Source organism: Hydra vulgaris, chromosome 03, assembly GCF_038396675.1.
Source record: "Hydra vulgaris chromosome 03, alternate assembly HydraT2T_AEP".
In the NCBI taxonomy this organism is placed as follows: Eukaryota; Metazoa; Cnidaria; class Hydrozoa; order Anthoathecata; family Hydridae; genus Hydra; species Hydra vulgaris.
In genome coordinates, this window is record NC_088922.1 from 47,337,029 (window position 1) to 47,350,293 (window position 13,265).

Below are 13,265 nucleotides of genomic sequence, written 5' to 3' on the forward strand. Positions count from 1 at the left end.
AAGAAATTTTTATTTGAGCATATATTTAATGAATAATAATTTTATCTTTTATTATTATTGCTTGTTTTATATTACTGTATTTATAAAACTATTATTACTTTTATTTTAAACTGTCTTTTTTAACTCTACTACTAATATTACTATTATCATTAATTTAACTTTGTTTTATAAATCTTACTAATATTATTTATAGTGATAGTGATTGTGATTCAATTGTAGTTTTATGGTTGTTGTCTTAATTTTTGTAATTGCTATGTTTCTTCAAATAATTTCTGTCATAGTTAAAAACTTTACTATAATTATTTTTAAGATTTTATCATTAGTTATTATTTTTAGTAAAGTTATCATGATATAATTACTATTTGCAATGTTTTTTTATTCACACTATTATTAATATTATTATTATTTTTATTATATTATTGCAATTATTAATATTATCTTTATTTATTGGTGCATCATTTTCCTTTCTTTCTCTTTTTTTTTTTTTCTTTTTTTCTTTCTCTTTATTTTATTTCAAATTCTTTCTATGTTTTATTAATAGTTTTTTTTTTTGTTTCTTTTTTTAGGTGTCACTCCATTTACTAGTTTTTAACTATACGAGACACCTAACCTTATTTATGAGTTTATAAAGTATTATTGTAAATTTTCATATTTTAAGGTTAAATAAATGGATATATAGAAAAAAAAAAAAAAAATGCTTGTCACACTCCTTTGGCTTGTTTTTTATTAAGCCCTCCACAGCGTTTATCCAATCGACGCAAAAGAGGTATTCACTCAGTGATAAGATTAATTATTAAAATATTTTCAAGCTCTATCCTTCTTGAAATATTTAAATATATAAAAGTGTATTCAAACAATAACAAGCTTATATACATTTTTATGCCAATAAAAATGCCTCTAATTCTTTAAAAAGATAACTTAATCTTGGTATCACACTATAAAGAAGTAAAAGAAAATAATTACGGTGAAGAAAAAGTAAAAGAAAATTATCATAATAAAGTATAAAAAAAATGATAAAATAAAGAAGAATAAGAAGAAAAAGAGGAAGATAATGTTAATGATGAGGAAATAAAGGAAGATAAGAATAAGCAGCAGAAGAAGAAAAAGAATAAAAAAAAATGTTGATGATGAAGAAAAAAAAGATGATAAGAAGAATAAGCAGAGGAAAAAAAGTAGGAAAAAAAAAGAATCAAAAGAAGAAGAAGAAGAAGAAGGAGAAGAAGAAGAAGAAGAAGAAGAAGAAGAAGAAGAAGAAGAAGAAGAAGAAGAAGAAGAAGAAGAAGAAGAAGAAGAAGAAGAAGAAGAAGGAGAAGAAGAAGAAGAAGAAGAAGAAGGAGAAGAAGAAGAAAAAGAAGGAGAAGAAGAAGAAGAAGGAGAAGAAGAAGAAGAAGAAGAAGAAGAAGAAGAAGAAGAAGAAGAAGAAGAAGAAGAAGAAGAAGAAGAAGGAGAAGAAGGAGAAGAAGAAGAAGAAGAAGAAGAAGAAGAAGAAGAAGGAGAAGAAGAAGAAGAAGAAGAAGAAGAAGAAGAAGAAGAAGAAGAAGAAGAAGAAGAAGAAGAAGAAGAAGAAGAAGAAGAAGAAGAAGAAGAAGAAGAAGAAGAAGAAGAAGAAGAAGAAGAAGAAGAAGAAGAAGAAGAAGAAGAAGAAGAAGAAGAAGAAGAAGAAGAAGAAGAAGATGAAGAAAAAAAAGAAAATGATGAATAGCATTTAACATTTTATATCATATTACGGATTAAAGCATGATATCTTAGGTTAGTTTGGTTGTAATGTGTGTATGTATGTTTGTTTGTATGCCCTTTACGCTTTCAAATATTCATTTTTATCCTCTATGTTTAGCTTCTTCAAGTTTTTTTTTTCAGTTTGGCTAACGATTTACTTTCGAAAGTACTTATGATTAAAGTGGCACAAAGGCATGGCCTGAATATTTCAGTTATGAGTAGACATAACAACCCCTGTCATGCATTAGGATTAAAATGAAGAACAGCCTTATTTTAACTATGGGAGTGAAAAAAATTTCCAATATTCAAAAATTCAGTTAAAACAGTTTAATAGCAAAATGCAAATTCCAAATGTTACAAGCTAATGTTTACAGTTACAGCTAACTTACCGAAGGCTAAAAGTTTATAAAACAAATGTAAATAAATTTTTTGAAAACTTATAGGTTTTCTTGAAAAGACATAATTTACATTTAAATAAAACCTGTAATTTAGATGAAACTGGCTAATCAACGGTATACGCACCTTTTCAAATTAAAAATACTTTAATTCCTTTACTCTAGGTGAAAAAGAGACTAATATTACAATAAAATCATGTGTCAACCCCAACAAAAAAACAAAAGAACAAACCAAACAAGAGAGCAGCAATTTGATCTTAAATAAATTAAGAAGATAACCTGTAGTAATATACTTAAAAGGATTCTTGCTGACATTAATCATCAGATAGCCACTAAATTACCTCGCACCAATAACAGAAACTCCAACAGATTTCCATTCGCTCTAAATACCGCAATCCCTACAACTTATTAGCAATCCTTAATTCAAAAATACCTACGTATTCTTCGTGATGCTGTCAGTGACCTCTACCTCCCACAAAACATTGGCAGCTCCGCTGGCTTTTCAACACATAAATGATCAGTTCTTTTTCCTTCGTTCTTAGCTAACTTTTACTCATTATTTAACAATAGATAAAATTGTACAATTCATTACTTGTAATGCTATGTATACATATTTATATATACATGCATTTATATAAATATATGACGTATAAACATGTTGGTTGTTACATGTTTCTGATGTATTTTCTCAAGTATCCAAGTGGGCACAAAACGTAAAAAAGACATCTTTTAAACGTCTTTTGAACGTTTAGGTCGTCTTTTGAACGTTCAAAAGACGTATTTTTAAGGTCCCGTGCCCAGAGGGATATGTTTTAAATAACTTTTTAAAAAAAGTTTTCTAAAACATCACGCTCTCTTAATAAGTAAGAAAAGGATTAGTTTAAATATTTTACAAAATTCATTTGTATTTTATACGCCGAACCAAAATAAGCCCTTACTTAAGTACAATAGGAAAATAAAATAAAAAAGAAAATAAATACGTAGCTTTATTTTAAAGGTTTTAAATAATTTAATTGTCGGCGAATCGTTTAATATATTTTCTAAGTCGACTAAAATCGAATTATATATTTTTGAAGACTAAGTCTACTAAAAGTCGATTTTCTCGAAATATGGGATAAATAATTTTATATTATGTATTAAAATATTTTCTCGAAAAATAATTCCGAGAAGCATTTTATATATAATATAAAATTAATTCTCGAAATAATATTTTTTCAGAAATAAATTGTAATAATATAATATAATAATAAATTGTAATAAAGTAATTTTTAATCACATTTTTTTTGATAGCTTATTTGAATATTAATGGAGCAAAATAAAATGAAAGCAAGGCCACCCTGACAACTGTGCAATGTTTGTCTAGGCCCAAAAAATTTTGGGACCCCATTAATTCTTGCTAAATATCAAAAAGTTTATACAATCACATTTAAAACATTTGCAGTTGTGGCAAAAAATCAGCTATTTATATTTCTCAGTCTGCACTTTCTGATCAAATCTATGTTAAAGAGTGTCTACAAAAACGTCTTTTACCTCTTATTAAATCACACGATAACAGACCTGTGTTCTGGCATGCTTTAGTTTCAAGTCATTATTGTAAACTAGCTATGGAATGGTAGAAAAAAAAAAGTGAAATCTGTACCTAAAACAGAAAATCCTCAAAACTGAATTGAGAGTTATTAAAATGTACTGGGCTATTATTATAAGAAAAATGTAAGAAAAAAAGAAAAATCGGCAGAAACACTAAAGATATTAAAATATCATTTAAAAAAGCATCAAATAGTTTTGATTTTTGTTGAGTGCGCAAACTTAAAGGTACGAAAGCAAAAGCTCAAAATTTCATTAGATTCTCACAGGAATAATTTAAATTTTTTTTGATCTTCTTATATTACTGTTAACTAAACAACTAAAAAGAAACACTCTTTAATTTTTATTGATTTACATTAAAAATTGAAGAGTATTTCTTTTTAGTTGTTTTTCTACTTTCACATTTATTTCGTGTATACGCTTTAAGGATGTTAAGATTATTATTAAACAAAATCGACATTAAATTGACCAAAACAAATCCATCTTTAATTGAATTGGCTATTTCACTTGTCAAAGTCAATTAACTTTTTGACTTTTAACTAATTAACTTTTAGTTGATTTAGTCGAAATCGATAACAACATTAAATACAAGGATCAATTTTTTTTGTAGAAATAACTTTAAGTAATACATATTATCATATTAATTGTTGTTTAAATTTAAGGAAACCATCGCGTTCTAAGTACATTGTTGTTTTATAATAATATATAAACTTGAACTAATTAAAAACGAGCTTCTAAATATAATGGGAGCGAAGTTGTTAAATCTAATGAGCATAGTAAGTGACCTCTTGGAAAGCATTTATAACGATATATAGGATTGGCAAAATGCCTATAAAAGAAAAAGATAGTTGCTATGTTATGTTTCGTGTTTAGATTTTCTGTTAATTATTTTAATAATTGTTACTTAGTTTTAAATCTTTATGTATAAATGTATGTATGTACGTATGAATGTATGTTTTTTTTTTGGTTAGTATTTATTTTTTTATTTTTCTATTAATTTTTTTTTACTTTTTTTTAAAATTTTTTTACTTAGTTAGATTTATTTTATCTATATAATTTATTAAATATATATATATATATATATATATATATATATATATATATATATATATATATATATATACATATATATATATATATATATATATATATATATATATATATATATATATATATATATATATATATATATATATAAATATATGTATATTATGCATATACACTGAGGCATATTCGTTTAGACGCATCAATTTTTTTCTCTGTATCTTAATTTTTTTCTATGTATTATCAACTGATATGCATGCAAGTTATTATCAAAATAATTGTTGTGTTGTGGGCTAATAAAAATCACAAAAAAATTTTTTATATGTGTCTTTATTAACATGAGAGTATGTTTGATATACAAAAGTACATTTTTTAATTGGAATATATCTATAGACGCAATCATATTTTTGACATTAAAAGATGGAAATTAGTATTGCGTATGTCCTCTATTACACTGGATCACCTCAAAAATTCTGCCTTTCATTGACTCCACTAGTCGTTGAAGTGTAGTTTGATCCTACTCGTACCATGCTATAAGGATTTTATACTTTAACTCAATAACAGTTTTAAATTGGTGTCCGGCTGCTTTAGCGTCATAAACTTTTCTTGATAGCATTCCCCACACGTTCTCGATTGGATTTAAGTTCAGGCTACAAGCTAGCCATTCAAGAACCGAGATGTTGTGGTCTTTAAACCATTTCATAGAATGCCTAGATGTGTGAATTGCAGCATTATCTTGCTAAAATATGGCATTATCGTCCATGTTTTCATCCATATAAGTTATGAGAACATCATCCAACATTTCTGTATACTTTATCGAGTTGATTTTAGGTAAACCACAACACAGAGTCAATTTTCTTGAATAAGAAAATCCACCCCAAACCATTAAACTTCCTCCTCCATAATTTCGTTTTGTTTGTGGGTCATTTATTCCTCTTAGATCATGCCAATAACAACTGTAAGAGTCCGGTCCATCTAAATTGAACTTTTTTTCATCTGAAAATATTACGTTTTGCCACTCATGAGTCCAATGCATATGGTTTTTAGCAAACTGTTATCTACAATTTTATGGTGTTTTTTTAACATTGGTTTTTGGTGTGGTTTCTTCCACTTTACGTTTGGTGTTGTACGTAGAATATGTGCAACATGTTTATTGGTGACAGGCAATAATAACTTATCCTTTATTTGTGTTGCATTCGATTTATTTTTGGTTGCTTCGAAGCGAATTCGATTAATTTGCCAATTTGTTAAAACTTTGTTGCCGTTTGTTGCTTTTTTTACACCGTAATTGTCACCATTTGCAATGTAGTTTCCTACAACATGGTCAGATCTTCCAATTTTTCTTGCTATTTCTCGTATAGAAAGTGCTGGTGAGATTTCTGAACTACGATATAAATTAATTTGTATTTTTTCAACATCTGTCAAATACTTTCCTTCGGGCATTTCGCAAAATGCAATAAAAATGATACTGGCGGAGCAAAAGATCAAATTACATTAAAATTTATCAATTTATTTGTGTAAAAGTGATTAAAAATCAATAATTACCGTTATTAACCTGATTGCGTCTATAGATATATTCCAATTAAAAAATGTACTTTTGTATATCAAACATACTCTCATGTTAATAAAGACACGTAGAAAAAAAATTTTTGTGATTTTTATTAGCCCACAACACAACAATTATTTTGATAATAACTTGCATGCATATCAGTTGACAATACATAGAAAAAAATTAAGATACAGAGAAAAAAATTGATGGGTCTAAACGAAAATGCCTCAGTGTACAAACAAAAAATACAAATATATACTATAGATATACCATCAAAAATAATAACACAAAACTCAAGTTTTAAGTGTGTTAATAAGGTATGCATCTTAATATGGCGAAAGTTAGGCAAGTGCTCCTTTTTTTTGGGAATCTCTGATATTCAAGGAAAGGCTCCAATAAACTTCTCGAATTTGCGGTTATTAACTGCACATCAGTGTCATTGTTTTTGGAAGCTGAGATAGATATAATAGGTTATTTGTAACGCTTCCAACAAAAGTTTATATGCAAAATAGTTCATAATGTTTATGTTTGTAAAAGAATGGGTGTCAAAATTCTTCTAGGAACATATTTTTTGTCAACAAATAGCAAATTTAATTCTTTCTATTGGCAAAAAGTGAAAGTTTATGGTGAATACATTTAAAATTTAAAACCTAATTTGCCGTGCGAATGACGCTATTTTTTTGGCAATCTTGGCAGTTTCTTGCGAAACCATGTTGAAATCTCCGTCCTGTTGGCGGAGATTTCAACATGGTCGAAAGTCTTCCTCTCGTCACAAAAGACACATATAATGCAAAATATTAAACCTAAGGAATCAATGATCTAAGCAAATCTTGTAATGTATTAGACACAATCTTGTTTGCAGATGATACTAACATATTTTATGCTCACAATGATATAAATATGTTATTTAAAACTATAAACACAGAACTACTATACCTTGATGAATAGTTTACAGCAAACAAATTATCTCTAAAATTAACTAAAAAAATATATACTTTTTTCTATCGCTATCATGAACAAGACAAAGTTCCATTAAAACTTCCGAATCTTTGTACTAACAATTGCGAAATAAAAAGAGAGGTATCATTAAAAAATCTAGGAGTACTCCTTGACGAAAATCTAACATGGAGAGATCATATAAAATATATTGAAGGTAAAGTATAAAGGAGCATTGGCCTACTTTATAGGGCAAAACCTTTTTTAAATTCAAGTTGTTTAAAACTCTTATCTTTTTCTTGTATTTATTCCTATTTTAACTACGCTAATATTGCATGGTGAAGTACCAATAAAAATAAATCAAAAAAACTCTTTAATATGCAAAAACATGCAACCAAAATTATACCCAATGAAAGCCGCTATACATCCTGCCAACCTTTATTTACTAAGTTAAATATACTAAATAACTACCAAATAATAATTTATCATCTCTAATTTTTATGTTCAAAATTAATTAAAAGTATCAATCCAAAAACTTTTAATCTCTTATTCAAAACTAATCAGAATAAATACTTAACTAGATATTCAAGTAACACCTATATACAACCCAAAAGTTATTTTGTGGCAACTGAGTTTTCAATTTCAATTAGAGGACCAAAGGTAAGGAATAAAATACTCACAACTAAACTTAAAACTCCTACATTGTTAAATGAGTTTAAGGCTAAACTTAGACAGTTATTACTAAAAAATGATCTCCCGCAAAACTATTTTTAAAAATGCAGAGTAAAAAATAGAGTAAAACCAGGTCAAACCGCACACTTATCAATAAAACCAGGTCAAACCGCATACTTATCAATAAAACCAGGTCAAACCGCACACTTATCAATAAAACCAGGTCAAACCTCACACTTATCAATAAAAGTTAAATAACTTTTTTAATTTTTTATTTTTCTTTAATTTTTTTAATTTTTATTAGATAGTTAATAAATAATTACATTAGATAATCAAAATATATTTAAAAAAAATAATAATAAAATTATCGAAAATATTAAATGTAAAGTAAAAAAGAATTGTGCGGTTTTAGGCGACATTTTGATAAAACCGCACACTTGAGAAAACATTGAATTTTTTAAATTTTAGCTTTTTTTTAAACTTGATTTGAGAAACTGTATTTAAGTTTTTACATTTTTTTACAACAAAAAAATTTAGTTCCAACAACACATTTCTTAAGTAAACATGTTTCTTTGCACAACCGTTCCCGACACATCGAATTCTTGCAGTGCAACATTTCTGTGTGTACTCTACACTTTTTATATTTTGCAACTTTTAGTCGTTTGGCTGCTGGTACTTGTTCTTTATTATTGTTTTGCTGAGGTTGGTCTGGCATTTGAGTAATTGGCATAGAGAGTCTACGCTTTTCGTTAAGTTCAGCAACTTTCATGGCTTCCTTTGTTGCTTTTTCTTCATCTTCTTGTTTGAGAACTTGATCACATTTTCTTTGGTAATACATTTTCCCCTAAGTTTTGACATGTTGCTCTGCTTCAATTTCTTAAACTGCGAGTGTTTCCTGGCTTGAAAAAACAGCTTCAACTCTACCTCGGTACTGTTTTTGCAACGCTCAACACATGCTTGATACCTATCAAAACTTGAAGCTGGTGTAGTTGAGAAAGATGGTAATCGGTGTGTAGTTGGAGTTGGTGCTGTATGGCTGTTGAAGATGATGAAGCTATATCTGAGCAACATGGTGTATGTGCAGTGGAGGCTGCTAAAGTTGATGAAGGTGGATCAAACATTTGTGTGATTGCTAATGCCTTATGATTTATGTTGTTTTTATTAATTGGAAAAAGCCAGTATACTGCAAACCAGGGATTGCATGCAAGCATGTTAAACATTCACTACTCTAGTGCAGCAGTTTGAGCAACGGTGATAAATCTTGCTTATCTAAATTCTTAAACTTTGAATCTTTTTAATAATTTGTAAGAATTTCTTTCCATGCTTGTTTGACATGAAAATAGACACCTCTATCTAATGGTTGTAGAATATGTGAAGATTACTCTGGTAGACAAATCAAAATTATATTGTGTTTTTTGCACAGCAACATCGCTACCAAAGTTATGTGATTTGTTTGCCCATGTAATACTAAAATATGAATACCACCAATTTGCTCAGTTTTGGCTATAAGTCCTTCTTTAAGCCATTCAATAAACGTATAATGCTCCATCAAACCTACTTTTGAAATTGAATATTTGGTGCCAGCTGGACCAACTTTTGCCCAGTCAGGATAAAAGTTTCTTTTAGCTTTGAATATCAAAAAAGGTTATGTAAAATGCCCATCAGCGTTGCAGCATTTGTTTACAGTATAATGAATTTTTTCATTGTTGCCCGTGAGTTAAATGTACGTCTTGTCCCTTTTCGACACACTGCGGTTGCTTTGCCTTAATCACGCGAAAAACCTGTTCTATCACAATTCCAAATATGCGACCCAGAAGTTATACCAGTCTGTTAATATTGCTTGGCAACGCATACAAAATAACGATCATTTATTTTTGGCGTACAAGAAGTAGGCCTTTTAAATGCTAATTTACCCGCTTTTTTTGTTGAAATTTCTTATGACCATCTCTTCATAAAGGCAAAGAACCAGTCTTCACCAGACTTGCCATTTTTAAATAAGTGCAAATTATCTTCGCGTTTAAGGTAGCCACATACAAATTCTAAAATTTCATTTCGGGTTAAACCATAACTCCAGTCACCAAGTAATTGGAACGCATGCACAATAAATCTTTCTGTTTCATTTGAGAGTACCGTTGTTGTACCTGAGTCATGGAAGCCTTTGTTGATATTATTTTTGCGATCTTTGGGCGTTGAGACTAGAACGCCATGTTTGAATGCAGCTTTTCTCAGTGATGTTTTACTTTCTTTTGTATCTGTTATTGTGGCTAGTATATCGTCTTTCTTATATACTTTTATTTTTTTAGTTGACATGTTAATGTGAGTGAGTTAAATTAAATTGTGTGAGTAATGATTATATTGAGAAATAATTTAATAATTGGTTTTCAATGAGTAAGAAATGATTATATTTACAAATAGTATTATAGTTTATTTTTAATTAAACCAGAATTAACACTAAGTTATTTAGATAAGATAGGTGTCACTTGCAAAAAACTAAACTAAGTAATTAATCGAGTGTGCAGTTTTATCAAAAAAAAGAGTTTTTTTTGCTTTTTTGATTTTTTAATTAACTTTTGGTTCTAGTTGCATAAAAACTACACTCTCAGAATTAAAAATAAATTTCCAACAAGATAGTGCTAAAATTATTTTTACATCAGTTTTGGTTCAAGTGCTATTTTGTTTGCAACAATACAAAATATATAAAACATTTTGACTCCCCCATAAAGTTGTATAAAAAAAGAAAAAAATGAATCGTCATATAACTTTAAGTTAAATCGTCGTATAACTTTATCAATTCGAATAGAGGAGATGGGTCTGTATTTGAATCTATTTTCCTTTCTTCATAGCCGTATCCGTTTAGTTTTTATTCGATAATTTTGATCAGTGTGCGGAATAAGTTGGTGTGCGGTTTGACCTTGTTTTACTCTATTAATTTTAGAAAAGCTAAAGTTAAATGCACTCGGTAATTTTTCAAATTTATTTTTGTTTTTGTTGCTTAATATGTGTTGTTATTGTTGTTTTTTTTTGATCCTTAGACTTTGGTTTTGTGATCTGAAGTTTAATATTTAAAAAACAAGAATAAAAATTAATTCGTGCTTTTAGAAGAATATGTTTAAGTAAATAGCGCTTCTTGTTATTTTTTATTATAGATGTTTTATTTATTTCCTTACCAATTTTAAGATTATTTATTTTATATTGTTAACGGAAGTGCTTATTTTTAAATAAAATTTTATATTTACGTAATTTATCAAGGGGCTTGGCGAGAAGACAAATTAGTCTTCTTCTCGCCCCTGCCACATATATATCTTATTATTAACATATGATTTGTATATATTTACACGGCAAAAAAAAAAAGAAAAGGAAACTAATGAATTGGAGGCATTCCAAATAATGTTTAATCTAGTTGATATTTTCCGTTATAAACTTAACACTGATTTTGCCATGTGAAAAATTCACATGGCAAAATCAGTTGGTAAAATGTAGCCTTATTCAAATCTGCTGCCCTGATAAAATCACGAAAAAATTTAGCATTCACCAAAGTTCTTATTTACACCTTTTCTGACCACGAGTTTCTGATAATAATTATCACGTTTAGTAAAACTAGAAGAATACCAGGATACAAGAAACTTAATTAGTTTTGTCTTGAAATAGAGATTTATTTTTATATTTATTTTTAGAGATTTAGAGGTAAAAAAAAAACTATTAATTCAATACTGGCAAACAAAAAAATGGTCCCACCAGTCTATTTAAAATCGTGGTACAACTTTTTTCAGGGGTTGAATTACAACATATATTGATGCAGGAAAGAGCGGAATTAAGAAAGAGTTAAAGTTTTGCAAAAAATAAAAACTAATCAAAGAAAGAGAAAAACCTTTAAAATTTTGGTATAAAAATTGTAAAAAATCAATAGCTGAGCAATTAAAATTGTAGAAATTTGAAAGAATGACAGCCTATTGACAAGTGAACCTGGCAAAATACTTAAATCTCTAATATCGTATTACAAAAATGTCGAAACTATGTTTTGTTACAATTAATAGACAATTGTTTAATGATGTGTGACAAGATATTATTTAATATAATTATAATAATTGAGTAATGACAGAAACTAATTTTTGAATACCCGCCCAACTAACGCGAAGCTAAAAAAAACTATTTTTAAATTTGAAAACGAAAAATAATAGGGCTATGACCGATTTTTAGCTAAATTTTACAAAACCTTTTTAGAAAAGACTTCAAAGCACCTGCGTACGAAATTCAATTCGTAGAAAAACAAACAATCCACATAAAAAAACCAATAATTTTACTAATTCCAAAGTAAGTAGAAATTATTGCATACAATTAAAGGCCCATATCCTTAATTGGCGCTGATTGCAAAATAATCACAAAAATGCAAAAACACTGAATAACAAAATAAATCAAAAAAAAAAAAAAAGGAATGGCAAGAATTATTGGGTCAAATCAAACTTGCGGATTTCCAGGTAGAAACAATTTTCAAGTTTACACCAGTACGTTTAAAATCTACCTAGTTTTATTTTATCAATAGACCAAAAAAAGGCGTTTGATCAAAGTCGATAGTGAGTTTCTGGTATAAATTCTCTAAAAATTCAATATCGGAGAAAGTTTTAAAATCTTTTATCAATATTTTTTATTCAGGAGTTTCAGAAGCAGTTCTAAAGTACGGGTTTTTTTCGGATTTCTTTTCTACGGAAAAAAGATTTAGAAAAAGTACCTCCTCTCCCTTTTACTGTACGCTTTAGCTCTTGCTTTTGTAATAAGAGCGGACTGCAGAATAAGGAGTTTTCCACCAAAACATCTAAAACTACAGCAGTACGCAGACGATTCGAACTTTTTAGCCAGAGATATAAAATTTATCTGTTATTTCTTTGAAGTGGTAAAATTTTTTGAAAAAGAAAGTGGTTCAGTGAATGGTCTTGATCTTTAAAATGAGCCGAGAATTGAGCGGCATAGAAAAATAACATAATCTCTGTTAAAGAAAAAAGCCAAGTTTCCGTAGCTAAGTACTTTGTCACTTAAGGAAAATATGTTGATAAATACCCGAGCAAATTCAAAACTATGGTTTTGTCACTAAGGGAAGTAAGTAAAAACTACTATTAAAATATTAGACAAAAAAGAGTCCTTATTTAACATAAGAGTTTTCTTAATTTAATGGGTAGAGAACACTGCCAGACTAGGATTAGGACTAGTAATTTTATTATTTAAATTTGAAAGTTATATTGTTTTATCACAAAACACTTTCATGAGAAGTATTTAATAAGACGGTTTTTCGTTTCCATTCTTATTTGCAATTAGTTTAATAATGAAACTCTAAACCTTTAATCTAAATCCTCATTCTTAATAATTGAATAAATTTT

The 13,265-nt window shown here is 28.1% G+C and overlaps 1 protein-coding gene across 1 annotated transcript in view; it reads right to left on the minus strand.

The window, feature by feature from the left end:
* The window catches only part of LOC136078729 (uncharacterized), a 165,136-nt gene that overhangs the window by 135,025 nt on the left and 16,846 nt on the right, over positions 1–13,265 (minus strand). The window lies entirely within an intron of this gene.